The sequence below is a fragment of the Archocentrus centrarchus genome, chromosome 18 (genome assembly GCF_007364275.1).
Source record: "Archocentrus centrarchus isolate MPI-CPG fArcCen1 chromosome 18, fArcCen1, whole genome shotgun sequence".
Lineage (NCBI taxonomy): Eukaryota > Metazoa > Chordata > Actinopteri > Cichliformes > Cichlidae > Archocentrus > Archocentrus centrarchus.
In genome coordinates, this window is record NC_044363.1 from 12,574,162 (window position 1) to 12,599,771 (window position 25,610).

The window sequence follows — 25,610 nt, forward strand, 5'->3', positions numbered from 1 at the left end:
ATTGGTTGGAGAGTAAGAGAGGCGGGGCGGGTGTACGGTTTCAGTAGGACAGACAAGGGATGCGAGGCCGGGGGAGGGGGAAGGGGAGGGAAGCCAATGCGGGAAGACAACCTGCAATTCATCATAGCAGAGAGAACGGGTAATAATTTGTCTGCCTCAGGATAAGCGAGGGCTCCATCGGGAGTTGAGCGGAGCGGGATCCTCTTCATTCCGTCGTAGTTATTCTACACGCCCTCATACAGCGGCAGCACTGAAACACAACAAACACTGTTTGCTGCTGTGACCGCATCCACACTTAATGCGGACCGCATGCAGTGACGCCAAATGGCTTTATATTATTAAAATTATATGTGCTATTGTTATAAAAAACACAATTATAATATAATATAATTATAAATAAAGCTAGTTTTTATTAAAAACAAGCTTTATTTATATATAATTTATTTATGAGCACATTTAAAATGTGCTCATAAATAAACTGACTTGACTAAAGAAATTCAGCTGCGTTTTACTGGACATGCGTGCTGTTTATTACGCTAAATAAACACAATAAACTAACAGTGAGGAACAGGTTGTGATCTGAGGGGGAGGCGCTGCTCTCCGGGAGTTGGTGCGTTTGAAGGTTTGATGGCTACAGAGAGCAGAAAATGTCAAAAATATCCGCACAGTGTGCGCGCTATTATCTGGTTTAAAACCAGCTAAAGACACGAAGAAGTTAGTGAGCAGCTTCTTCTGCAGCCCTGGTTTAAGAGGAGCCTGCAGGGCCTCAGGTAACCTTTGTTTTGGTTTGTTCTTTAGCTCCTCGTTAGCCTTGCTAACACGCTAACGGCCTGCTCGGAGCTCGTCCACATTGGGAAATTAAACCTCCTCTTTCTCCTGTAAACTTTCCGAAGCTGTAATTTGCGGTTTTAGGGAATTTTTGTTTATTTGTGTGACTCTAAAATCAGTAAAAGTTAGTGTACTTGAATGTTTTAGAGAGAAACAACACGGAAGTGAAAGCAGAGGCTAGGTTGCCCAACTATACACATCTGTGTAAACCCAAAGAATCACACAAACCAAGACGTTATTTTCCTGTTTCTAGTTACACATTTATCAATACTAACTTCACCCAGCTTCTTTAAATTAGCACAATTACCTGCACATTAGACCCTGCAGTGTATTATGCAGGTTGTAGCCATATTTATTATATGATTCTGAATTGAATCTGATTATCACGATGTTTAAATCTTTACAGTGGCCTCACTTATTGAAGTGCACGCAAACCACTGTGTGACTAGGCTGGTTTAACCTCTGTTTCCACACAGAGGCGTCAGAATAAACTACATCTCGACTAAAATCTTCAGACCTTGAGCCAAACAAATGGATATACGGGCCGTGTGTATCTGCCTGTTCACCACGGAGAGCGCGCACACACACACACACACGGACAGACTCATACAAGCTAAAACAGAGAATGAGATTAAATTAGTAGCTAGAGTTCAGAGCCTGTAATTTTTTACTTTTACTTGAGTACCGAAGTTGAACCAGTACTTCAACTTTTACCATAGTAGTTTTTAACACAAGTACTTGTACTTCTACTTAAGTACAGAATGTCAGTACTTTGGCCACCTCTGATAATCACTGATAAAACATGTCTGTAGTGCTGTGTTAATGTTGTTTATGCTTGAATGTTTTTTAGTCAAAGTGTGTCACTTAAATCTATCCTGCACAATTATGTTGACATTAAGTTGGCTAAAGCTATAGGCTTGTAGATAGATTATATAATAATATTAAAGCCACAAGCAGCATTAAAGGCCCTCGCTGCCTGTACGCCCCCGCGAACCCTCAGCGAGCCATCTCCGAGCCTTGCAAAACCCCAGCGAACCTCTGCGAGCCGCTTCTCTTGCCGAATTTAAAACCCGATTAAGAGCTCTTGTTGAACGTGGTTCCAGTAGGTGCTGCTGAAACCAGCATTAAATGTCACATGGAGGTATTGACGGGTGAGTCCTTATCAAAATTGCAAAGTTTGATGCAGATTGGATGTGTGATTGGGATCCTGTTTCCACTAGGTGGCGCTGCGACATTCATTCAAAAATTTCGTGTGGATGTGTTCACAAGTGGGTCGTTATTATACTAGTGTAGTTTGGTGCAGTTTGGACAATGAGCATTTGAATTAGAGCAACTTCCTGTTTCCACTAGGTGGCACTGTGACTGTCATTCAGTGTCATATGGATGTGTTCAGCGGTGGGTCCTTATCACACTTGTGAAGTTTGAGGGCAATTGGACAAAGTATATGACAATGAGAGGCAATGGAAATGTCACAGCGAAGGATCGAAGCTCGCCATGGTGCCAAGGCCACGCCCCTCTACAGTGTAACATCGTCATGGGCTTTACTGGAAATGTTTGTGGTCATTTTACAGCCCAAAGCACATGAAAAAAGTGTGTCATGCAGAACCGTTAGGTTTTCCATTGAAAACCAATGGGGAATTGGGGGTGTGGTTACGGGGGCGGCGTGCAAAATGAGGCATGGGTCTGATTGATTTTTGATCAGGGTCATATACAGAATGAGTAAACCAAATTTCATAATTCTAGGAGTAACTACAATTTTGGAGCTCCATGTAAATTTTACTTTGATTAAGTAGGGGGCGCTATTACAGGAATCGCCATTGTTCCTCAATTTATGGATTCATGATGGGACTGTACATAAGTTATTAAAGTTTGGGAGAAATCGGACCAGGCATGCACGAGTGATGACAGAAAAGATGAGGGTAAAAAAGGCCAAAATGAAGACCAAGTTCAGCGTCCCCTTGGGAGAAGACCGTTTAATATTCTATAAAACCACGAATATCTTTTGATTCTGTACTTGTGTAGATGATGCTGATCTCCCTAGGAGGAGATATTTTAAATACGAGGTGGGGAAAATTGCAGACTTGCCAAAGGGCAAAGTTCAGGCCAAGATGGCCGACTTCCTGTTTGTCGTGTGGGGGTGCTCCTAGAGGATTTTTTTGCTTGTCTCTACATGATCTGTGTGTGACGAATTTTGTGGTTCTACGACAAAGTTGATCTTGGGCTCTCCCATAGGAGGCAGACAAATGAATTTTCCGGGGGGGCGCCATGGAGCCCCCTCTTAGATGTTGTTCTTGGCGACATTAAAAAAAAAATTTGTCGCCAGATCTGACCACTGTGCCAAAAATGGTGAGTTTTCGTAAATGATGAGGGGATGAAATTTGCGCTCAAAGAATCAGAAAGAAGAAGAAAAATAATGGAGAACGCGAGCAATTCCAATTAGGCCCTTTTCCAGTCACCCTCATATATACATTTTCGGAAACGTCTCGACCTGATGCATGTCCCCATGAGGTCCGGGGTCACTTGCAACCGCCTCCCACATGACCACGCCCCTTGCAATCACAATAGGCTCCTCGCCGACCATTCGGTTGGCTCGGGCCTAATAATATAGGGCAGCACAGTGGTGTGGTGGTTAGCATTTCTTCATCACAGCTGGAATAACATCTAGAAGGTCTGGGTTCGATTCCGCCCTGGCCCGGGCCCCTCGCTGTGCGGAGTTTGCATGTTCTCCCCGTGACTGCGTGGGTTTCCTCCCACAATTGCCCATAGGTGTGAATGTGATTGTGTTGACCCTGCACAGAATAAGTGGAATAGAATGGATAATAATAATATAATAATATAATTATCAGCAGAGATCTAACCCACGTGCTTTGTTTCCGGATGGCTCCTGTATAGTTTAAAATGACTCTCTTCCTCATACAGATCACTTTAATCACAGTTAAGTAAGGTGCTATTTATCTGTCATATCACTGCACTGTTATCTATTGCTCAGATTCCTTGCTGGATAGGGGCCTAAGGGTGAGATGCTGATATTTAAGGTGTGTCATGTTTACACAGTTATTGTTTTCAAATTGTCAAAACTATTTTAGTTACACACCTTTGTGTGCAGTCCTTTGTGGCAGATTTACTTACTCATCTTATTAGTTATTAATTGTTCAGCTTTAGGCTGTATTTAATTAGAGCTTAAATGTTGAGATGCTAACTCTGGTATTTGCTCTGGTTTGGGTTTAGTTTCTTCTCTCTGCTCTTGTTCAAGTTCAGCCCTGAATAATATTTCTTACAAACGTGGAAATATTTGGTGTAAGTTAACAGGACTGGCTCTGAGCTGCTTATACTTCATTTTTATTTCTAAGCAAAGCCACATAAAACATTTTGGACACTTGAGATCAGAGATGATCATCATCAGCTCTCTGCTCTGACTGACTTTGTTGTAGGTTATCAGCCAGCAGTTGACCTAATGTACTCACTTGGATATAACAGTGTGTAAAGACAATATCCAAGGTACCCATGTGTACAATTATGTCTTGGTACTGTTCCCATATGTGACTTTTTATGACACTATAATTACTGATGAACTGACAGACTGATGTGCAGGTTCATTTGGCTATTTAGAGCTCTATGCTCATTTCTCAGCTCATTGTTCACCTGCTGGGCCTCATTTCATGCTCACAGCTCTGATATTGGAGCTTTCACTCTAGAAGCCTTTCATAGACTACACTTTAGTTAAATGTGTTATTGTATTAAGGCTGTATGTGAAGAGAAAAAAAGGGATCCGCACACCGGCAAAGCTCCTAAACCATGTTTTTAATCCAAACAAATCTTAGTAAGAAGTAACGTTTCGGGCCACAAATTGCCCTTCTTCAGACTTGGCGAGAACAAAGCAGGACTCAACATATATGTACACAATAACACATCATGTGATGGACGCTGCCCACCTATCAAAAAGGAGGAAGGCAAAAAACACACCTGTATGTAATCATCCATCCACAGAAAGGAAAAACATAAATATATAAATGCATTACAAAACAATATATTGCAAATATACAATGAATATTCAATAAATATTTAAAGAATCCATGTAGAAAGATACACATATGTATATGTAGAAAAAACTACAATTATTAAAAAGTGTTACATGTCCTGCAATTCTGGTAAGATTTGTAAAAAGTAAAAAGAATATATACCATCAAAAAATACAAAAGCACAAGAAATATATACATAAGCAGTAGTCAAAATATAGGAATGGCAAAGGATAGAGACTATAAAAAAGGTCTCAAATCAAATTCCTCGTTAAGGCCATGAGGAGCCAATGTGTTCAAAGTAAAAATCCAAAAAGCCTCTCTTTTTAATGGAGAGGAATTAATGTCCCCACCACGACAATGGGGTTTAACACCTTCAATCCCACAATAAATGAGAGTAGAAACATTATGTCCGGCTTGTGTAAAATGGACAGCAACAGAGCTTTTAGGGTCCTGATTGTGTATACATGACCGGTGTTCTGATATTCTAATTTTTAATGGTCCAGTTGTTTTACCCACGTATGCCAAACCACAGGGACATTTAAGTAAATAAATGACATTGTTAGTTTGACAAGTGATAGTGGGGATGATTAAAGCTGGTGGTCATGCTTTAATCATCCCCACTCTGATCTTGAAAGGTTTCCCAGAGTGGGGATGATTAAAGCTGGTGGTCATGTGAGTGAAATTGCACTGTGCACAATGACCACAGCATGTGTGGTCAGAGGCGTGTGTGTTAAAAACTGAGAAGGTTTTGGACTGGGGAGACAAGCTCTTACTAAAAGGTTTTTTAAATTTGGTGCCCTCTTATAGACAATACGAGGTGGTGTGTGAATACATTTCAAAGTCGGATCAGAGTTGATAATATACCAGTGTTTTTTAATCGTCATTTCTAGGTCTTTGGCAAAAGGAGAAAAGTGGAGAATACAATTAACATTAGAAGTGGTCATTTTAGGCTTGGTGCGTGTCCCTTTTTCCTTTTAAAGCTGTATGGGGCCATTGACTTAGCATCAGCATACTTTAACTGAGCTTGGGTTACATCTGCTGTGGCTCACGAGCGGCTTTCTATTTCTATTCAGTGTAATTATCAAGCAAAGAACAACATGTTGTTTCACCCGCTTCATCTCAAGCATGCAGCTGTGAGCACAGACTGACTCAGGAAGTGCAGACACAGTGAACAGATGGAGAGCAAAAGACTAATAATTTAAAGTTATGGTTTGATCAACCAAAAAAAGAGAAAGCTGTTCCCAACAGAATATGTGCTACTACTATGTTCCTGCCACTCATGATTTCCTGAAGTCACTGTAGCAGCTGAACTGTAGGCTAGTTAGGCTAACAGCTGATTTTATGGAGCTCCTAGCTAGTTGCCATTAGGTGTATTTAGGTGTAACTAGTTTTCTTTCATCTAACCTGTATCTTATACAAGAAGGTGAAGGTAGTGCCCGGGGGGGGGGGGGGTTTACTTACAAATGTGTGCACACATTAACTGTGGTCGTTGAAATGAGTGTAGCACTACACATACAGGTGTAGTTGAGACATACCGTGTCCTCGATTGACCCCAGCAGCTAAAGTGCAAAACAGGACAAGAAACGCAACATTAACTTGACTTATGACCAACGTAGTTGCCAGTTAAATTTATTGTGGTTGCAGCAGAAATGAAATGAGTAAAACCAACAATCATGTTTGCTGTGTAGTTTTGACCAGCCACCTAGCACACTTTATTTAAGTCTCCAGTGAATTATCACAAACAGATCAAATATCCAAACATCCAGTGTTAGTTCCTGTTACTCTGTTACTCACAGATGTTGAATTGGTGGTTTTTCTATAGAAACGATCATTTATCCAATGATAATGATGCTCAAGTTAGATTTTAGATAGATAGAAAAAAAAACTAGATTTTGGTTTGGTGATGGTGTCTGTTGGCGTGTGTGTCAACTTGACTTGGCTGCAAGTTTTGTGTGGTTATTTCCCATATTTAATGTACATTTTTCCACTCAAGTGTGCAACACCCTCAAGCTAAATCATGACCACTTATGATCACATGGTTATTGCACAGGTTGCAACTTTTCTGCAAACAGTTGAAGCCTGACTTGGACTGACTGCAGTCACTCTCAGAGAAATTGGTGAAGGTTTTCTAATAATTGATGTCCAACTTATAAATGCAGACAGATTGCCAGCATGTTGCCATCAGTCTGAATGAGTCTTTGTCAATGAGCACAACTCGAGGGAACCGGCTGCCAGCTGGTTGTATTCAGGTTATAGAACAGGAAGGTTGCTGAGCACAAATGTAACAGTTAAATATGGATTTCTGTCTTTGCAGACAGCAACAGATATGTGACTTTTGATGATTTATCACAGATAATTGGCATATTATCAGAAACAGATTGCATGCAAATGCCAGCTTGACCAATTCATGCACAGACTGACTGTTTTATGGCAGCTTTTAGTCACAATCTAACTTTGCAGCAAAAACTAACTGAAGTGAGACAACTTTATCTTACTGGATAAAACAGATACTGAGAAAGTTTACCTCTGAGGACGCTGACAAAGGTAATAAATCACGATATTTGTTATTACAATACTTAGCATATTGCAGAATGTTAAAAGATCAGAATAATGTCATATTGTGAGTAATAATATTGTAAGTATAGTGATAATCTTGTGAAATGTGGAGTGCGATTCACACCTCTAGTGTGAAAGCGCCAAAGTGTGAAGTAAATCATCAGAAAGGAAACAGTGACTGTAATGATTCGTCTGTTTTTTGTGTTTTTTAGCATATGTGCAAGTTCACATAATGACTAAGCAGGACAAGGTTATTATGTATTTTATCTAAATTATCTTTCAGTTCATTGGTCAGAAACATCTAAGAAACACTAAAAGTTTGCTGCTGTTGTCTCGCAGTTAAGTGTTAAAAAACTTTAATTTCCCCAGAAACTTAAACAGATGCAACCATGTTTGCTGTTGCACATTCAGGGGTCTTTGAGTGCTGTGTGTCTGCTGCTGAGCTAAGCTAACACTACAGTCTGCCTTGCACCAGTGCAGCATAGCCTGGGGACAGACAATAGAAGGAAGCCTGTTCCACTGAGCTTCCACCCTGATATTTATCCTGTCAGGTGTATTGATCAGCTTGGACACTGAAGCTCAGAGGGATCAAAACAGCCTCAATCAGGATTTTTGTTCTGTATATTTAATGTGAGGTTTCATGTTGCTGTTCATCACAAACAAGCAGAAAATACGGAGATGAGTTATTGATGGTTTTGCTCCAGTTCAGTGATGAGTCAGATTTCAGGTTTTTCACTTCGTGACTACTGATTATTCTACTGAGGTTAAAAAAAAACAAGTCTGTGCTTTCATTGTGATTTTAATGTGAGCTTCCAGTCAGGCTCAGATTTGTAAATGTCTCTAAAATGAGGCTGTAGGGTTCAGTTCAGTTTTATTTATATGGCGACCAAATCACAACAGTCACCTCAGTGCCCGTGAGGGTTTTATCCTCCCAGGCAAAATGAAGCGTGAGGATATTGTAGTCAAGTCAGTCTACAGACTCCAAAACATCAGTCATCAAATTTAGCAGACGTGTCTCACAAACTGGAATATGCATCATAAGAAGAAGAAGAAGAAGAAACAGCCTTTATTGTCCCACAGAGGGGAAATTTGGGTGTAACAGCAGCCGCAGTTATTATAAATATAAATAAAGATATAATAATTCACACTATTAAGAAAAGAATATATATAAAATCAACAAACAATATTAACCTTAATACTACTAATAATAATAACACTATATACAATGTGCATGATGTGCCGGACTATTTACAGTATATTATTATTATTATATATTATCCTACATTGTGTAGGCTATTGTGGTTTTTGTTGGGAGCAGTGATGGATAAACTTACTAACCCAGGGGGTGACAAAAGCATTTGGATAAAAGTTTAGGTCAAGGCCTTCAAATTAGGGCAAAAATAATTTTGCAGAAGGTAATGAGATGTCTGCTGAAGTTTTTTTTTTAATTATGAAATGAGGCTATAATGTTACCCTGACTTGTTCATTTATTTTATATTTTCAATAAGTGTGTGAGAATATTCCCACGGTGGTGGATCTCGTTCTGTTAGGTTTGTGTTGACATGAGTCATCACAAAGAAATGTGTAGCAACAGGACTTTAAGAGTGCTTTGACTTCAGGCCACAGCATAATGTTTACTTCAACCGCTGTGATTCACGTTTTGTGTGAATGTTGCACACACACATGCTGGGTGTGGAGCTGAAAAGCTTGAATGAGTACTGGTGGTAAATTTTACAGCCTGTGGTGTGGGTTGTGGCAGGTTGTGATTTTTGGAAAGCAAGAGTAAAATAACATACTTTATATTTGCTGTGGCTTCTACTAAGGTTTCTAAGGTACTCCTCCAGACCGCATGGCAAAGTATCCTTAAGTGAGACGCTGACCAACAGACTGACCTGATGATGCTGGAAGTGTATAGAATAAAAACTTGTGTGTGGTTGGTTTGTAATGCAAAAGTGCTGAATAAATAACAGTTCATTGACCATTTACTTTCTGATATATTTATGCAGTTTGCTAAATCCACAGAGGGAAACAAAAACACACTCAGATTTTTCGCACACGCACACACACACACACACAGACTCTTTCACTATCACAGGCCTGTATTTATATTTTGGTGAAAGAAATCTCAACAAGGAGGGCTGCTGTCTGTCACTGAGTGCTTTGTTAACAGGCTGAACAAGCTTAATGTCATTGTTCCACTTACAGCACTCAGTCACTGATCTTGCTGCTGGCAGACAGACTCCCCTGGTATTTATCCAGACAGCTGTATTGAATTTAACTGTGTTTAGCTTTAGTTATTATTTTAAGGCCCAGAGTGAGCAAAGCACACACAGATCATGATTCTTCAGATTTTTTCTTCCTTTCTGACCAGATATTGCTGAGCTCCAACTTTGTTGGCTAAAGATTTTTATTACATGACTTCCATTTGGTAAATGATGGTAAATGATGATGAATGTTTAAGATCACACTTTGAGTCTGTTTCCACCCTGATACACTGGTCAGTGTTGATCTCTCTGCCCTTTTAAGGCTTGTCCATCAATTTTAAATCAGTAAGTCACTCTGAGGGTGAACACAATGATGAACACTTAGAGTTTAAGAGCTTTGGTCTGTTGCTGCTGTTGAACTGATTTAGCTCAGTGATTAATCTGTTGTCTGGCTGTTCTGTGTCCTGCAGTCCTTCCTGATGAAGCTGCCTAAATATGAGTCAGACCGTCAAAGGCTCAAGGAGTCATAATTAGCAGGGAGATTTGCTGAACTTGAGTTGTGTTTTTAAAATATTAACAAGAATTAGAATAAAACTAACCGCTGCGGTCTCATGTTAAGTAAATATCCTATTACTTTCACAAGCAAGCCACAATAATCCTGCACTCACTCTACATCAGGGTTCCCGCGGGTTAGTAAAAGGTAGTAAAAGGTAGTAAATTAAATGAAGTCAAATTAAGGCTAGTAAAAGGTAGTAAACAGAATTTGACTTGTTAGTAAATTTTTCATCACCCCTTCAATATATTTTGATCTTTCCATTGATGTAGACTTTTTGTTTTAAGTTCGTTTAACTATAAGATCTGTATAGAAATATAACTACTCAGCAGGACCTGAGCTGACGTTGACGAGCGGTTCCACTGTCTGATCTGCTGTGCGCATGCGCGGAGTCATTTTGCGCCTCGTCATGGGAAAATGTAGTTTTCACCACTTTGGCTCGATGACCCGGCAAAGACTGGCTTAACCCTCCGGAGTACACGGACGCGCTGGCGCGTCAAAATGACATCGCCGATTTTAGATGACGTAGCATCGGGAAGCTGCTGCCATGAATCGAAAGTGCAGACTTAAATAACTCCTGACAACCCCTTTCCTATTGGTGGAAAAATCAACCAATCAGAAAATAATGCGGTAACACGATGCATTTGGGTGCATTTGGCTGCTGCGGAGCAGGTGAAAAAGTGGTAAAAGAGACATTACTGGCAAGTTTTGCCTGTGATGGGCCCCTCAGTCTTGTGGAGGACAGAAACTGTTTTTTGAGGTGGCATAAATAATTTGTGTAGCATCTTAATGTGAGTCCTGATTGCTCTGCAAATAGTTGTACACAAAAACACCTGAGGCCTTTCCTGCATTTTAATGTGAATAATTGTATTTAACTTTATTATTTACTATATTTTTACACAAGTTTTGCAAATTTACAACTTATATTTGCATTTTAATTGTAAAAAGAATTCGTTAAGCATGTTTCTGATTTTTACAGTAAAAAAAATTTACTTTTTTTCTACTCTGAATTTATTTTTTTATGTGATTGTAAGTCCAATGTCTTAATACAGTATGTCAGAATGAAAGAATAACTATACAGTCACACACATGAGGTCGTGCTGGAAAAAAAAAAACAAAACAAACAAGGCAAGGTAAACAGTTTCTAAGGTCAACTATGAAGCTAAAAACAAAAGTAGTCCAAAATGGCCAAATATACCCCGGACCCCAGAGGGTTAAGCTGGTCATGGGGAATGATCGAGAGGCGTTTTGTAAAGTGTCCAGAAAAAATATAAATTTGACATGAAACGGTGTGACGGCGATTAAATCACATCGAGCATCCACCATTCACCAGCAGCGGATTTGCACGTAGGGAGCAGATTCCTATTTTGTTTTTTGGTGCTACACAAAGCACTGCAACTGCAACCTCAAGGTCAGCTATGAGCATTGCCATCACACCTCAGCAGCAAACCAGTATTCCAAGATTTTATTGGAAAATAAAATAATCGGCTCGTGAAAATTGAATTTCATTGCATTTTGTTTATATTCTTAAAAAAACAAATTTAGATAAATTCAACTCATTGTCATTGTGCGCACAAGGCACACAACGAAATGATTGTTCCAGATCACTCATCCAGAGACGAGCATCTGCGGTCATGCAGCCAGAGACCGGCACTACCGTTAGGCAATGTGGTTTAAGTGTCTTGCCCAAGGACACAACGCAGCACAGGGACAGGGACTCAAACCGGCAACCCACTGGCTGCAAGACGGGCGCCTACCTACTGCGCCACTTTTTGAAATGTGTTTGGAATATTAATGTGTATGAGGTCTTAGTCAAGACAAAGTCACAGTTACACCTTCAAGTAAGTGGGATACAGTTTTGTCTTTGGTGAGAGATGGGCGATCATCGTACATGGTTTAGTGCTGTGAATCCACCGCTACCCCAAAAAAGGCTGCTGCTCGATTTCATCCTGGTAGTAAAAATATTTTAGAGGTAGTAAAAATAGGTAGTAAAAGGTAGTAAATTTAACTCTAGGATTCCTGTATAAACCCTGTACATAGAAAGTGACTGTGGTAACTGTGTGTAAGTAGTAACTCTACAGATTTAGTGCTTTCAGTGTTCATAACAAGCTGTTTGAAACTTAGCAGTTGGTTTCATCGTGGTGAGCGTTTGCACAGTCATTTTCCACTTAAGTAAATTCCAACCACCTTCAAATGTGTGTGTCTGTCTGTGTGCTGCTGGCACACTTCACCGGCTGCTGTTTCTCCGTATCTGAAAAAGTGGTTTCTGTTGTTCTCTGTTACAGCTCTGATGCTGGTGTCAGGAGGAGCAGGAGGTGAAAGGCTTCAGCAGAGGAGAGCAGGCAGATGGCTGACAGTGAGAGGTGAGCAGAGCTGGAAGGAGGGAGGACAGATGGACTGTGTGGTCAGAGGTGGATGAAGAGGGGAGATCATACGGTCAAATTCAGTGCAAAGCAGGTACGAGTTTGAGAGCAATCACTGACCCAGAAAACTGTTCTCTGCATCCTTTAAATTCAACATAATCTCCCTCACAGCATCTCTGATCATTTCTGCATCTTCTGTAGATCATTCCAGGAAAACGTGGCAGCTTTTTTAAAACTTTTTTTTTTTTTTGGTGTGTATTTCTGTTCTGACTCTGAGTACAAACAAAACTGATAAGAGAGATGAGATTTATATATGAAAGGGAACATGTGATCCATAATCATTTCTCCTGCATATTTTGACTGTATTTGTTTGGCACCATGGAGCAGTTTTCATTGAGGAGGATTAACTCTTCTGCTGTTTGATTTAATGATGGCATCAAATCTGCCACCAGCTGATAAACTGAATGTTTAGTGTCTCCTTTAGAAACAGCTCTCCAGGCCTTCATGTCTCTCAGAGAGGCTCTCTACTAAACACTGACACACCTGATTCACTTTGTTGTAATACCCTGATGGTAGGATGTGTAAAAGCTGAAAGCGTATTTATTGGACAGTATTTATTGGACAGTTTAAAGGCCTGAGCTGTGTCAAACTGAGTGCATAAAATAACACACAGCAGCGTCTCTGAGCTTCCACAAAGTAAACAGAGCAAAGACGTGTGAGCTGCCACTGATCTGCTGTCTCTGGATCAGGCAGTATCACTTTGATACTAGTATTTTACTGCTACTATTTTAGATCATTTATTAGTGCCTATATTAGTCACACACAGTGGATTAATGAACACTGTATGCTTTAGATCAGTAGAATAAAACTGAGGCCTGTTGTATTCACTCCCTTGGAGGCTCAAGGCCTCACTTACAGCTCCTGCTAAAAAAACACACTCGTCTATATTTAGAGTTTCACTTTTATCTAATGCACAACCTTTTGTTCACACATCACCTTTTTTAATAAAGCTGAAGTTGCTTCTGAGAGTGTGCCCTTGGAATTTGGGTTTGAAGACCCACCTGTGTTTGTATAATATGAATAAAGTGTGGGAAGAAGTTTTGTATACTAATATTTTTTTATAGTGGGAGTTTTAGAAAGCTGTCAGTGGGAGTGTTTCAGGGGCAGTGGGTTCAGCTGGGAAGAAGTCTTTCATATTAATAGCTGTTAACTCCACAAAGGGGAGTGGAGCTGTTTAGTGGAGCCCACAGTGGATTGGTCTGCATCAGGTTTCAGGAGACACTTTATGTAAATTAGGAGGGGTCAAAGGGCAGTTACCATCTTTAAAGATATAAAATAAGGTGCTTGCTCTGTCCCTCACTTCTCTTTTGCTCTTCCTTTCTTTCTGTCTCTGCATCTTTTTGTGTCTCTTTGTTTCTCTCTTCTCTCTCCCTCTGTGTGTGTGTGTGTGTGTGTGTGTGTGTGTGTGTGTGTGTGTGTGTGTGTGTGTGTGTATGTTTAGTCTTATTGCTGTTCTGTGTTTCAGTTTTTGTCTGTTTTGTGTAAGCAGTATGTCTAATAAACAGCCTGCACTGGAACCTGTTCATCCCAGTGAGTTTTTGGAAACTTGGGTTTTAATTGCATTAATTCCACTTCATTTCAGCCAAAAAGGAACGTGAGGACCCCTAAAATGATGACAGTACAAGCATAAATGATAACAGAGTAATACAAAAAAAAAAAACACAGGCAGTATCAAATAATGAGTAAAAGTGCTGTAAAACTGTTACAATAAATGTTTGCAGAGGTTTTAGAGAATCCTGTTTCAGGATGCTGAAGTGGCCTTTTCAATAACTAAATTATGCCCTATGTCGGGTTTTTTTGCGGCTCTCTCCCCCTGTTGCTCTTACCAGGCGGAGGGGAGACCAATGGAAGCAAATGCACCTTGAGAAAAGCTCCACACTTCACAGAAACTCACTGGAGATGAGCAGGTTTCGTTTCCAGGATTTATTGAAGCACAAAGTTAAACAAAGTTCGAGATCGCAAAAAGTTAAACAAAATACAAGACAGCAAATTTAAACAAAATGCAAGAAAGCAAAAAGCCTCCCGAGAGTGAGTGCCTTGGGTGCTGTTGCAAGGGTGGTAAGAAAGCAAAGAAGCAGACGTCCAGAGTTTAACAGAGTATAAAAAAAACAGAAGCCCTCTCAGGAGTGAGAGCCTGCAGCCGCTGCAAACACAGGAGAGAGGAAGAGCAAGCAAGAGCGCTCCCCCCCAACTTTGCCTCTGCCTTTTATAGACCAACCTCACACCTCCTCCAGCTGGTATCAGGTGGAGGGGACATATTAAGATGCTCTTTAGGCAACAGTTCTATGAATTGATCTCGGGGGCTAGCAAGACACCCAACTTTCCCACGGAAGGAGTCCAGGTGCGCCTCTACTCCTCCCTTTCAGGACACACTCCGGCTACTCGCCCTCCCCTCGGGAGAAGCTGGGTCAAAAGTGCACTGTGTAAAAGGTGAAGCTCCTCACAAAGGTGGGGGCTAGCATTACTTAATGGAAAAATCCCAGGTCGCAGAGGAGGCCTCAGCATTTTTACCTGTCTACAGCATGCAGAGCTTCAGTGTGTGAGTGACAATATAGGTGACAAATAATATATAATGTGACCATTAATTAGAGTGTGTGATTAATATATATGACAATACATGATATAAAAATATTGATAGAAAATACTGATGTCATCAAGATAAAAATACACGACACCTACAGCAGGGGTGCCCAATACGTCGATCGCGATCTACTGGTTGATTGCAAGAGGAGTGCAGGTAGATCGCATGGAACTCCCAGTGAAGTTGGGGAAAAAATGTAGATCGCACGGCACCCTACGCATGTGCATTTAACCAGCTAGATTTTCTTTAACCACTTTAACAAGCTGCCGTGTCGCAAAGCTAGCCTCCAGTTTGTTTTAAACAAAACTGAAGAAAGGAAAGGCTAAAAAATGAGTTCCGTAGCCGGTCCAAATAAGAAACCCAAAACTTACCACTTCCATACGGAATGGGAGGAGGATTTTTTTTTTTCCTCACAGTGTCATATTTGAAGTGCATTTGCCTCATCTGTCAGTGCGCCATTGCTATTCCAAAGAAGGGAAACGTAGAGCGGCATTTTCGGACTGTCCACAAAAGCTATGACATTGACTTTCCTCATTGGACTAAGGTAACAAAAATGAATGTACACAGTTGAATTGTGCAATGTGGGTTAATGCAACTAATATGTGTTATAGATGAAATTTAAATTCAATTAAAATATACTTTATCCTAAAAGCACAAAATATGCAATAATAATAATTTATGTAATATAAAATAAATATGCGTTTTGCATTTTTATTGTGGGTAGATCCTTTTGGCTTGGTCATCTTTCAAGTAGCTCGCAAGCTGAAAAAGTGTGGGCACTCGTGCCCTACAGTAACATTAAACAGACATTTTAAAGGTGTTACTTTGTGCGAAGACAGAATTAGTTAACATTTTAACAGCTGCCACTCCTCAGAAAGAAAACAGGAGATTTGTAAACCTGAGAAAGTCGAGTTAGGCACTGGTACTTTCTCCAGCTCTTTTTCAGGGAGGGTCTGTGGGAGTTTGATGCATCATTTGTAAAGTCAGCGGTACCTGTTTGACTTTTGGACCTTTTGTTTGTCACAGTCACAGTAAGGTTTACACAAAGAGAAGTGGGAGGGTGACATCCTCACCTTCAGGTACATCAGTTTCAGAGGGTAGAAATACATGAAACACAATATTTGCTTCTGCTTCAAACTCCTGATATCTTGTTTAAATCTGCACTTCTCAGTAACAGATAATTGAGCTTTGAATTACCCGGTCACAGTAATGTGAACCTGCTTTACAACCATCATTAGAGGCGACTCAATGATCTCTGCTCTCTTGCAGTGCGTGTTTTCCTTCCTTTCACTCCTCTGTGAGGGGAAACTTTACATCGTCAGCTGCAGTCTATTGTATCAAGTTTCCAGAAACCTGGCTGAAGCTGATCGGCTTTAAAAACTAAATAAAAAACAACTTGAAAACTGAATACAGCCACTGCTGTCCCTCTCATCCACACAGTGCCTGCAGTCCTCCTGCAGAGCACGCCGCTTGGCATTGAAAGAACTGCTGGGTGGAAACTCCACTCGCTGTCATCACAACCCTGCTCACACATCCCTTTAGTGTGTGTGTGTGTGTGTGTGTGTGTGTGTGTGTGTGTGTGTGTGTGTGTGTGTGTGTGTGTGTGTGTGTGTGTGTGTGTGAGTGAGTGAGTCAGAGAGATTAGTGCCACTGTCTAATGTGCGTTTGTCTCTAAGTAGCCTAATTCCTCTCTAAGTACCTCATTAACCACAGACGGCTGTGTGCGCACTCAGTTGTAGGTGTGCTAAAGGCTGCTGTATGTAAAGCTTTAGAGATGATACCGTAAATCTGATTGAACTGATCTTTGACTCATTTTACAAATCCTCACTGACCTGAAGGAAGTTTAGGTGAGAACCAGCCTGCTGTGAGCACATCCACATAAAAACTGACTCCAGTTACTGAATGGATTAAACCTACATTATCATTGCTGAATTTACTATTATCATTGTTATTATTTTATATATGGGAGTGTGAACAGTGCTGTACCACTGATACACTCGGCTCTGATAAACTGTGTAACCTGATCAGCTGCGTCTTCCTGGACATTCATAGTGTTTATTAATACAGAGCGCTTTATTAACACGGCCTCAGATTAGAGGGCAGGAAGTAGGCAGCTCTGTTGAACCCATCTATTTCCAGCTTCTCAGAGGAGTAATGGGGCAAAGGAAGAAGCTGAATAACCATCAAATAAACGGATTATAATCTGTTAATTTGACGGTTATTCAGCTTCTGACAATCTGCCTGATGATACGGGAAAATTACTTTTATTCTAGGCTAACAGACCTAGCCGTCTCGGGTCACATTGACATTAAGACGTTATTTTTCGTTTTATAATGAAGGCACGTTTATTTGTCTGACGTCAGTGTAATGTTACATTAAAGAGTTTCACAGTCATACTGAACACTGAACTGAAAGCTGGCAGTTTAAATAATTGACTCAGGTTCAGGTTCATATATAGCTCAGAGGTTTCCACTTTACAGACAACTGTTTATGTCCACAAATCTCAGTCTTTAACTTCCTGATCAACATCAACTTTTGATGCACATTTGAGACCAGCACAAATCACAGTGCTCTAACCTGCTTTGTCACAGAGGTTAAAAGGCCTGAAGAGCTCAAATAGGTGATACAATCTGATCTGATTATTATTATGACTTCCACAGTACTCTGTCAGGAGCTTTTAGAATATAAAACAAATGTCATAATAAAAATATAAGATGTGATTAAATAAAAGGAAACAATATTATAATCTTAGGCTCTATTAACCAAAATTTAATATTTGGCTCAGGGCTGCAGAGTCAATATTTGATACCATTTGACTGGACTTATCCCTCCAAGCTTTGTGCCACAAACACAAACCTGTTAGTCCAGAGTAACTCAGTATCTTTGCCCCCTGGTTTCCTGTCTGTAACGTAGGGTCTCAAACATAAGGCCCGGGGGCCAGACTCAGCCCGGCAACAGGCTCCAGACTGGCCAACTGGACAAATTTGGAAAATGTGAAGGAGACATTTTGGAGTTTTTGACTGCATTTTCATAGGTTTTGCAGCTTTTCCTCCTGATAAAGACCTCCCTCTTGGCCATTCATTCTTCATCAAAACACTTAAGGAATAGGTAAACAATTAACTGACAGAAAAGTGCCTGTTTTTTTTCACTATCTACCAAACTTATGTTTTTTTGTTTGTTTTCTGTAAAATAACAAAAGATTCAGTTTTATAATTAAAGGAGACTGTGGGCAACGAGCAACCAATTTTATACTTTTATTTACACTATCTGTGCAGCACAAACAGCTCACAGACACATATATGATGTACATGGTGGAGTGTTTAGCAGACAGAGCAGATGATTTTCTCCCACAGCATGTGTAAGTGACTCTTTCCCCTCAGGAGTGGAAACCAAAGTGATTCAAGTTGTAACATGTGCTGACCACAAATTACATGATGTTTATTGAAGGCTGTGTGAGAGTGCTGAGTAGATGACTGCTGTGTGGAGCTGAGAGGTTTGAAGAAGGTCTGGTGGTAAGGTTTACACTCTGGTGGGCTTTGGAGTATAATTTGGAGGTAACTGGTTTAATTTAACATGATGATTCTCTTGAGTATTACTTTACACAATGCATGTAATCCATGCTAATCCATGCTACTGCTGCTGTGTGGGTAAGCAGCTATAACAGTAAAGCAGCTCCTGTTACAGCTTCTGGTGTCTGTGGCCCAGGAGATCAAGCAGGTCATCTGCCAATCACAAGGTTTGATCTCCTAAACTCCTAGTCCACATGAAAGTGTGGAGAATTTAAATACCAGTCCATACCAGTCTCTTTTTGTTGATTTGGCAAACTGCATTATACAACACATCAAACAAACTTCAGAGCAGCAGCAGCCCTGGTCAGCTGATCACACAGTGTAAGTTTAAGTCCTCTGGAGCTCAGAGCACAAGTCAGTCCTGAAGGAAGCGCTCCATCAGATCTTCAGGTAGTCCCACCTGCCAAATCCAGCTTTAACTCCAGGTGATAATGATGGTCAAACTCTTAAGTTAATACAAAGGCTGTCAGTAGGCATGTTAACACTCATCATAACTCTGGTGAATGTATGCTGGTGCTTACCTCACTATTCTTGGACTTTATATAATTCACCACCTCAGGTTAAAGCTGTGATGATGTGTTGTTCTCTCTGCTTGTTTTATTTGTTTTGGTCCAAAGGTGAGCTCAGGTCTAAGCTGGTTTACATGTTTGTGCTTCCTCTCTCTCTCTCTCTCCTTTCAGCTGCTGTGTTCAGTCAACATGATGATGCTGCTCATCTTCATCACATGTTGTCCGCTCCAGCTGTGTGAGCAGAGCAGCAGCAGAGATGGAGGCTGATGATGGTCTGGATCATCAGGTTTCTTTGGCTGGTGAGAAACAGACGTGTGTTTGATTCTTTTAGTTTTCTCAGCATTGAGTCCTGTTTGTGTTGTTTTCAGTGTGAAAACCATCAAACACTTTAGATTTAGTTGTGCTTGTTTGCTGCAGGTCAGCAGCCTTTGAGGTCAGTAATCACTGTTGTGATCTTTCAAAGTGAGCAGTTTCTGTACTGTGTGTATATTTTTACCCTTAAGATACTTAAAAAACTACATTTACTCAGTTAAAAAAAAAGAAAAAGAAGAGTGCTGTGTTCATCACCAGGTGAAATAAATATCTATAATGATGAGGTTAGATTGGCCTTCCCTGAGCCCTGACCTGCAGCTGCACCTCAGCCAGAAGTGTTAACCAGAACTTACTGCCAAGCATCGTGTTTCATGTTGGGCCTCACTGATGCCATTGTGTTGGAATCAGGCCACAAACACAGATTTTTCTCCCCAGCACACAAACACTCTCACAGGCCTGTCTGTGGACATTTTAGTGCCTTCTGTAACAGTGATGTTCAAGTGTAGCTTAACATAAAATTCATGTAGTAGAGTAAATGCTGTGGCCCCTTTAGACACTGACAGAGAGAGAGGGTGGCTGTCAGCCTGCAGCAACATTTACAGGAAATGTGCCAAACCTAACAAGGAGGGAGGCTGGAGCACTGCCATGACTGCCTGAATGGGTTTGCTGATAAGCTGAGCAATGGGCTGTCAAGGAGCACATCCTTTAGACCATTAGTACAGTGCTCTAAAGATTTACTCTCTTTTTCCACCTAATGAGTCAACTCATCTTCAGCTGGGACACAGACACAGACTTGAGCTGAAAGAGGAAAGGTTAATGTCACAAAGGAAGCTGATGGAGTGCTGAGAGGATTGATGTGGTAGGTGTGACAGAAGAGAAGTGAGTAGTAGTATAGTGGCAGCTTTTCTTTGAATTAAAGTAGATCTTTAAAATGCAGCGCATACAACTCTGAAGCCGTGATGTGTTTAAAACACAATTCTTTGTCTTGAAGTTTCCTCCTGTTGCTGAGACAGCTGGGATTGCTTTTGCTGATCTCTTATAAAAAAACAAAAAAAAAACAACCCACAGTTAAAGTCTGCAGTGTACACTCATTTTGTACACTGCAGACTTTAACTGTGATTTTTAAAAGAGGTCAGCATAAAATATGTCTGGTGATTCAATGTAAATTTGTATCTTTTAAATATCTTTGATCATCTATATCCTTGCCTTTGGCCACCAGCATGATCTTCCATAGCATTTGTTTTTTGGCATCCCCTGAGTGCACATAAGGGTGGACAGCTCATAGAAAACTAGAGGCGGATGTTTGTATGTGTGTGTAACAGGGTACAAGCAGCACAGTAGAAGAAGATAAACATTCCTGTACCAGGGTGGGGCCCTACTGATTGTGTCACTGCCTTTGTCTTTATCTACTGTTTCCTTTTTGGTGTTCATCCACTTCTCAAATCAGCTGAAAGGAAGGAGCAGCAGCTGCTCAGAAATGAATGCTTGGCTGCACAGTGACGCAGAAACAATGAGAGAAATGTAAACAGTGAGTCCACTGATTTCTTGATCCAGTCAAAAATAAACAATCAGTACTTTGGATGTTTTAGGGGGAAAACAGCATTAGCTGCATAGTTTATTTTTCAGAGACACTCATTATGTTTCAGAAACTGTAATCACAGAAAAATCCTTTTGGAACAAAGGCTCTTTTTTTCTTCATCTTTGGATGAGATGGACTAAACTGAGTGAGCTTAACCTTTAAATGAAGAGCCAAAACACTGATTAAAGAAAGGATGCTTTGGATATATATATTTAACATAGGGTTGAACAAGAGTCTCACAGACACAAATAAATGAAAAAAAGTAGTTGTTTTATCTCAACAGTCTTGTTTTCACAGGTGTTTGAAGCTCAAATCAAATTTGAAATTTGCTAAAATTTGATTAATCACTGTCTTATTACTTACCCAGCATTTAAATCACTATCAATTTCAGAAGTTGATACAAATCTCTGAATGTTCTTCTTTATGATAGGTCCTGTCATTAAAATTTTCCACTCTACACACATTAAAACTGATTTTAGGATGTGTTAGGACAAGCCTCGTACATGTTAGGACACACGTTGCTGGCCGTCACAAAGTCAGCACTTCACTACACAGACTACGAGTATAATTGCATCCTGCAGCCCCTCAGCTCCAATCTGTCCCTGCTTTTAAAGACTGCGTTTGTGTGTGAAGAACTTTGCCATGAGTCTTTGCTCTGGTGGCGCCTCCCCTTGACTGCCACAATACAGTATAAAGCTGAACAACGTACGTTCGGTGGGTGCGCTGTCGCTAGTGCTGTCTGCGTCATGCTCAGAGTGTGCGATGGAAAGGACGCACGCTGTGACAAGATAGTCTGAAGTTATAGTTTATTTTATGAATACAAAAAAAAGAGAACAAGTTTGCACATGAAAAACACAGTCTGTGTGTTCTGATTTACCAACACACTAAACCTTTGCACCCTGCAGGTACTGGGCTGCTCCTGTTGTTATTTTATAAAAGGATTATTTAGGAGTGAGAGTTTTTGTAAGTTGATTTAACATAGTAGATGATTTGATGTGTTTTAGCAGCACCCTATAATCAACTTTATTCTGCTGTCAGCTGTTGACCTGCGTCTGCTGAAGAAAACCTGAGCAGAAATGTCTCATTAAGACTTAGAATCTCTGTTAATGATGAAAAAAGTATAGAAGTGTGGTTAATGGCTGAAGTACTGTGTCTTTATGACTTACAAACAAAAAGGATTATTAAGGATTTATTGAGGTACACACAGCAAGTCCAAGAAGAACAGGGGTCAGTTTAAGCCTGCTCTTCAGGCTTTCCTGCTCTTCAGGCTTTCCTGAATATGCTGGTCTCATATCCAGCTGGAGCTTCATGGTTATCAAATTTTCAGTGCCATGAATCTGCATGAATCACTGTGGTGTGATGAAGCCTAACAGCAGGTTTCTTTCCACAACCGTCTGATTTGGCTGCAGCAACCAGGGTTCCTGACTGTTGGTGACATGTAGCCAGCACACAGTAAAGGCAGTGAGTCGGTGTTACTTCAACGGAAATCTGTATTTACCTGATATTTCTGACCATTTGTTAGACCAAAAACCTTAACAGGCTGCGAGAGAACTGAAACCTCTGGAAGGGCAGAAAAATGTGTCTGTGCAGGAAAACCTTAAGTGTGCGCCTCTCAGGCAGGTCCTAATTATTATCAGCACATCGTGTGTCTGATTTCTTGTTCCTTGATGTCCACAGAACTTCTTGGCTCTACACCTACAGTTGGTACTACAAAGCAAGTTTAACATGGCCAGGCTTTCTTTGCATGAGCTGACTCATCAGAGCCTAAAACAAAGGTTAGATCATTGTGGAAACATAAGTTCTCTGTTCATAGAAATGTTCTGAGAACAGCTGAGAATTTCCTTTCCTGCACTCTGTTGCAAAATCAGGGCATGAGTTGTGGTATTTGCTGTGCATTTAATGTTTGCTCATGCCTTGCTTGGTGGCCAGGTGCTGACAGATTGATGCATAAATACTGAGAACAGTTACCAACACACTAACAGAGTTCAAGAACCCACACAAACAAAAGACATTACCCTCCCCCTTTTAAACGTTACCGATAATCTAAATTTCCCCTCAAAGTCTGCTGTCAGGCTTTACTTGAAGTAAAAATCACATTCAGGAAGGTCTTAAGATCATAAACCGCAACAGCGATGAGTTATCACGTACCACCTGTTTCCGGTTTAGAAAAGAGCCGATCGTCTCTGACTCTCTGCTCCTAACACACTTAGTTGGCACTTTATGGAAGTATTCAGTGTGTTTAACAAAGAAACACACAAAGAGGCTCTTCCTCTTCTTATCAGAGATTCTCAGCATGCACTCACACATGTGATGGTGTTTGGATTTGATCTGTATCTTGAATAAAGTTAGAAAAGTTCAAACAAGTTGCACAGACATTCATAAATGTATAACCCTGAATATATCAGTAAATGAATTCTGGATAAAAGCTGAGAGGTTTATCTGAATGATAAACCTGCAGGGATGCATTCATATGCTCAGTCAAACTGGTCTAAAATGAGGAACTTGAATGTGTTTGCAGTCATGGTTATTCCTGTATTCAATGACCAAGCAGTTCTTCTTACACACCCTGAAGAAATCAGACCGGCAAGCTGATTTTAAAGGATTAAAACAAGTGAATCCAACATTTATTCAAATTGTGCTTTGTGCTGTTTCTTCTTATAATCCCAGCTCTGAGCTCTGACTCATTGTGGTTGTAGCAGGACCTGCTGTGTCTGTGTTTGAGCTTGTTGTCCTGCATCTCCCTGATGCTGCTGATTTTCTCTGAGGAAACAAAAATTGAATGTTGAACTTGCCTCACTTTCACTGTGTGTCTCAGTGCGATGGAGAGCCACTCCTTACTAAACCACATCCTGGAGAGGGCGTCCGTCCAGCTTCAGGATCGCCTGGCATGAGTTTGTGGAGGGCCTGGGCTTTTGGAGGGTCCCGCTGCTGCTGCTGGTGGTCATCACCCTCCTCTCCCTGGGCAACACCTACTCTGTGACCGAGGCTCTCACACATTGTCATTTCATCCCTGTTTGCTCTGTGATAAGCTGTGTATTGCTAATGTTTTGTATCTTTGATTTTCTCTTCACTTGTTATTTATTCAAATGTCTTCTGCATGAATTTTCCCCTTGCTGTCTTTATTTTATACAAATACCTGCAGCATTTATTTAGAGAGCGTCTCAGTCTGACTGGAAACAGTTCTGACTTTATTCATCAAATGTTTGAAGTAATTTAATGTGCAAAATGAATAAAATCATGTATGAATGACTGTAATCTTAATCAGGGGAGAGTCACTTTATCAACTTTATGGACACAGTTTCTGTGCCCCCCCCCCCCCCCCCCCTTTTTTTTTTTGTAAACAAAGAGCAAATTAAACAGTTAAAGGCTGAGGCTGTAAATCTCCACAAACAAACAGCTGTAAATGAACATGTTTATTTCTGCAAATAATAAATTCATGAGCTCAATAAATAATGAACAATATTGCCATTAAAGGTTACAAAGAATAAAGAATTGAATGAAGGTTTTCAAGAAGCTTCAGAGATTTCTGTGCTGTGAGGTTTTGGGGTTGTGTATGAAGGCGACCTTTTTTCCAGCTGAAGTGTGAAGCTCATCTGTTTGTGTCAGAGGGAAAAACTTTGTCTTGTTGAAGGGAAATCATTCATTCAGCTTATAGTGAAATATTCACTATTAAATATGCAAGCACATTTAAAGTAGTTCTTCATTAGAAGACAAAAGTCAGACAGTTTCTCTATTTGTTAAACTAACAGCAGTCAGATTCAGCAGAAGGAAAAAGGAGATTTGGGGACCTGAGAGTTGAGTTACAATCATAAAGGTCTGGATTCTCCAGCTCAGCCATTTTTTAGGGATGAACCTTTTTTGACCCATTTATAAAGTCAGTGGTACCCATTTGACTTCAACAGGTTTTGTTGGACACGGTCTGATTGAAGGGGTACAGGACCCTCTAGTAGTATGTGATGGGTTTTTGTTTGTTATATAACTACTCACGCACGCGCACACACACACACACAAGTGTTAATTTCGTTGGCGAAATATTTTCGTCAGTTTTTGTCAACGACCCTTTTTTTCATGACGATAACGAGACGATACCTAAAAAACTACCTAAAATGATAAAAACGATAATGAAATTAACTGACGCTTTCGTCAACGAATGAAAACGAGACGAAAATGTTTGGGGGGAGACATCCAATCAGAACTGATTTAATTTTGTGACAGGGCGGGACAAGTTAGGAAAACATCCAATCAAACGCACAGTTGCGCAAATTTGCTCTAAAGCCGGGAAGACCAAACTAACCTGTGATTTTTCTTTATTTCTGATAGAACTAAGTTATGTAAACAATGTCAGCAGGGAGAAAGAGAAGAGCCGATGTATGGACACATTTGTCCTTTGACGTTGTGACAAACAAAACGATGTGTAAACCATGTGGGGCGACTATCTTGGGTAAAAACATGAAAAATCTTAATGTGCAAACCAGTC

General features: G+C 40.4%; 1 long non-coding RNA gene across 1 annotated transcript; it reads left to right on the top strand.

Annotated features, from left to right (window-relative positions):
• Nucleotides 1-574: 574 nt before the first annotated feature.
• Nucleotides 575-24,439, top strand: LOC115797343 (uncharacterized). Its single transcript, XR_004021404.1, has 4 exons — nt 575-770; nt 12,446-12,617; nt 19,414-19,541; nt 23,949-24,439. It is a non-coding gene; the product is annotated as an uncharacterized LOC115797343 (long non-coding RNA).
• Nucleotides 24,440-25,610: the final 1,171 nt, after the last annotated feature.